We start from the raw sequence: 4,924 nt of genomic DNA on the forward strand, positions 1-4,924 counted from the left end.
ACTCAATAGCATCAATAACAAGGAGTAATCGACACCGGGAAAGTTTCCCCTATGAAATACTCAAGATTCAACCCAAGATGTTACAGCGGAGACGAGGTGCAGCGGTGGAGATGACGGTGTCGATGGTGGAGATGATGATGATGATGATGATCTCAATGAAGTCCAGCTCGATGACGGTGACGATGGCGACGATTTCCCCCTCCGGGAAGGAATTTCCCCGGCAGATTTCTTCCTGCCGGAGAGCTGTTTTCTCTCTAGTGTTTGTCGTCGTGGTGAATGGACAGATGCCATGGGATGGCTTATCTTGGGGCCGAATGGACGCTAGAGGATTCGGGGGAGGGTTTGTGACTAGATGGACGAACTTCCGGATGCTTTCCTCAAGAACTTGGCCAAGGCCAGAGGTAGAAGAAGAAAGACACAAGGATGAACTCGCTCTAGATCACCATGTTCATTGATCTCAAGACAGGTTACAGGTTTTTCTCTCTTCCGTGGATCGCGCGTATGAAAGAGGCTGCCCCCTCTCCTTATATAGGGGAGAGGGTGGCTTACAGAACAAGAAACCCTAATGGGATCTTTGACTAGACAAACTACTTTACAAAGATACTTTATAAAGCTACTTTAATCATAGATGACGCCGGGGTCTTCTTTAAACAAGGAGGCTGACGTCCTCCGGCTTCTTTGACCGTCATCCTCCTCTTTGTCTTCTAGCCTTCGTTTAAAGCTACTTTGCTTAGCTCATACTTGTCCTTTAGCTCCTGACGGAATCTTTGACCAGTCAGCCGACACGCCCTTCCTTCCGGTGCGCCGGTATCTTTCCTTCCTGGTTCCGGTATACCCCCTGATACGTCTCCAACGTATCGATAATTTCTTATGTTCCATGCCACATTATTGATGTTATCTACATGTTTTATGCACACTTTATGTCATATTCGTGCATTTTGTGGAACTAACCTATTAACAAGATGCCGAAAGGCCGATTGCTTGTTTTCACGCTGTTTTTGGTTCCGTAAAGGCTGTTCGGGCAATATTCTCGGAATTGGACGAAATCAACGCCAAACCTCCTATTTTTCCCGGAAGGCTCCAGAACACCGAAGAAGAGTCGGAGAGGGGCCAGGGGGGCCCCACACCATAGGGCCGCGCGGGCTGGCCTCTGGCCGCGCCGGCCTATGGTGGGGCCACCCCGCCAGCCCTCCCGCGCCGCCTCTTCGCCTATATAACCCCTTTCGACCTAAAAACGCGGTACCAATTGACGAAACTCCGTAAAAGTTACCGTGGCGCCGCCGCCATCGCGAAACTCCAATTCGGGGGACAGAAGTCTCGGTTCCGGCACCCTGCCGGACGGGGAATTGCCCCCGGAGCCATCTCCACCGCCGTCTTCACCGCCATCTTCACCGCCATCGCTGCCCCCATGATGAGGAGGGAGTAATTCACCCCCGAGGCCGAGGGCTTCGCTGTAGCTATGTGGTTCATCTCTCTCCCATGTACCTCAATACAATAATCTCATGAGCTGCTTTACATGATTGAGATTCATATGATGTTGTATCACAATTTATCTATGTGCTACTCTAGTGATGTGTTATTAAAGTAGTTTTATTCCTCCCGCATGTGTGCAAAGGTGACAAGTGCGTGCACCGTGTTAGTACTTGGTTTATGCTATGATCATGATCTCTTGTAGATTATGGAGTTAACTATTGCTATGATAATATTGATGTGATCTATTCCTCCTACATATGCATGAAGGTGACAAGTGTGCATGCTATGCTAGTACTTGGTTTAGTAGCGTTGATCTATCTTACACTAAAGGTTACTTAAACATGAGCATTATTGTGGAGCTTGTTAACTCCGGCATTGAGGGTTCGTGTAATCCTACGCAATGTGTTCATCATCCAACAAAAGTGTAGAGTATGCATTTATCTCGTTCCGTTATGTGATCAATGTTGAGAGTGTCCACTAGTGAAAGTGTAATCCCTAGGCCTTGTTCCTAAATACTGCTGAGTTACTACCGCTTGTTTACTACCGCTGCGTTACTACTACTGCGTTACTACCGCTTGTTTATCGTTTTACCGTGTTACTACTCGCCGCAATACCACCACCATCAACTACACGCCAAGCACTTTTCTCGACACCGTTGCTACCGCTCATACTTATTCATACCACCTCGTATTTCACTATCTCTTCGCCGAACTAGTGCACCTATTAGGTGTGTTGGGGACACAAGAGACTTCTTGCTTTGTGGTTGCAGGGTTGCATGAGAGGGATATCTTTGACCTCTTCCTCCCCGAGTTCGATAAACCTTGGGTATCCACTTAAGGGAAACTTGCTCGCTGTTCTACAAACCTCTGCACTTGGAGGCCCAACACTGTCTACAGGAAAGGAGGGGGAACGTAGACATCAAGCACTTTTCTGGCGCCGTTGCCGGGGAGGAAAGGTAAAAAGGCTCTCATACTACGGTCTCAGGTAAAGTATTTTTCTTGCGCCGTCGTGTGTGTGCTCGGAGCTATTTCCTTTAGATCCTGCAATTGCATCTTTTTGTTTCTTGTTTACACTAGTTTGGCATAATGTACAAGAGTGAGCTTCTTAATCTTTTTCCTGATTTAGAATTGTTTGGTGCAAACATTAAAAAACCAATGGAACCTCATTTGCATGCTAGTAGCGATGTTATTAGTATGAATGCAATTACTGCTAATGCTATGGAGAAGTCTAAGCTTGGGGAAGCTAGTTTTTGTGATCTTTTTAGCTTCCCATCTTTAGGGGAGAAAATTTGTTCTGATAATGCTTTATCTCCTATATGCGATAAATCTAATAATGCTTCTGATATTTTAAATCCACCTGCTGAAAGTATTCCGTATAAAATACCCATGAAAATTATTGAACGTGTTATGGACAACCACTATAAAGGGGATGGAACTGTCCATCCTAGAGATCATTTACTGTTTTTGCACGAATTATGTGGGTTATTCAAGTGTGCAGGTATCTCTATGGATGAAGTGAGGAAGAAGCTATTCTCTGTTTCGCTGTCTGGTAAAGCAGCGCATTGGTATAAATTGTTGGAGAATAGGCATTCTCTTGGTTGGGAGGAAATTGCATCTCTCTTTTATTCTAAATTTTATCCTCCGCATGAAGTGCATATTGATAGGAATTATATTTATAACTTTTATCCTCGTGATGGAGAGAATATTTCTCAAGCTTGGGGGAGATTGAAATCACTAATGCTCAAATGTCCCATTCATGAGCTCCCCCGTAATGTTATTGTTAACAATTTTTATGCGAGGCTTTCGAGACAACACAAGGACTATCCGGACGCGTGTTCGGAGGGATCTTTCACAAGCAAGGAGGTTGAAGCTAGGTGGGATCTTCTTGATCGGATTGAGGACAACGCTCGAAGGATGGGAGAACGACAAAGGTAAAGAGTCAGGTATAAATTATGATTATGAATGCATTGAAGCTTTTATGGATACCGATGAATTTCGAAATATGAGTGCTACTTATGGTCTTGACTCTCAAGTTGCTGCAAATCTTTATAAAGCCTTTGCTTCTCATTTCGAATTGCCTAAAAATAATTTTGATAAGTATCATGAACCTTTTAAAGAGGCTTGCATGAAGAATGAAATTGTTGTTAATTATTGCAATAAGCATGCTCAAACTCCTAAGAATGCTATTTCCTATAAGCATGTTAATTTTTGTGGAATACATAGACCTTGTGGAATTAATCAAATCAAAGATGAATATTGCATCCATCATGCTAATGAAAAAACTAGAAAGTGGTTTAGGGCTCTAGATGATCTTGGTAAAAAGTTTGTGCCCTCTATCCTTTTATTTGTGAAGTTTGCCATGAAGTGGGTCATTTTAATTTTCAATGTTCCTCCAGTGATATTTTGAACCCAATGAGTGCTGCAAATTTGTATTGTGATGATGAAATTACTCCTAATCGGCATGATGAACTTACTTTATTTTTGGGGTGTGAAGAACTGTCGAGAAAAATCTCTTTGTTACATATGAGTGATCTTGATATTGATGATGTCCTGCATGGGTGTTTTTCTTATTGCATTGATAATAGCCATACAAATACTTACATACAAAATATTTTAGAAGATGACACCTTGCCAAAATATGATAGGACCGCTATGTGTTTTCAACTAATTAATGAAAAGGAGGGATCCTCCCAAGTTTCTTCTATTGTTTCTGAAAGTAAATCAGGTTATGCGGACAAGCCACCCTTCAAGCCTCTCCCTCCTGAAGAAGGGAATGATGAGAAGGAAGAGAAGGAGAAGAAGAAGGAGAATAAAAAGAAAGAGGTAACATCATATCCCCGCGTATATGAGATAACAATAGGTAACCGTAAGTATGTTGCTCCTAATGATTATTGTGATAATGAATCTGAATATGATGATCTTCCTATGCCCTTTACATACATTAGCAATCATGATTTGAATGAGCACACTACTTTTGATATTGCAAATCTCCGGGAAATTAATTCTGAAAATGATGACAATGTGCCTCCGATCCCTAATGATTATTATAAAGAATGCTATGATATAGGTTCTAACTATCCTTATGAAACTTGTCATAGTCATGATTGGGTTACTAAAAACAATTCCCTTAATAGACAACTTGTTTACCATGTTCAAATTCTTGATAATAATCTTGCTCCAATTACTATTAATGAGAATAACTCTTCTTACGCCAAATTTAATGATACTTCTATGCATATGAACCATGATAAGAATGGTTTAAGTGATGGGTATATTGTGGATTTCATCAATGATGCTACTGAAAGTTATTATGAGAGAGGGAAATATGGTCGTATGCATCTTAATAATATTAAGTTTCCCCTCTTTATGTTGAGAATCTTGAAGTTACTCGTGTTTTATCCTCTTATGCTTGTCACTTTGTTCTTCATGAATTCATTTGTGTACAAGATTCC

Source organism: Lolium rigidum, chromosome 2 (genome assembly GCF_022539505.1).
Source record: "Lolium rigidum isolate FL_2022 chromosome 2, APGP_CSIRO_Lrig_0.1, whole genome shotgun sequence".
Taxonomy (NCBI): Eukaryota; Viridiplantae; Streptophyta; class Magnoliopsida; order Poales; family Poaceae; genus Lolium; species Lolium rigidum.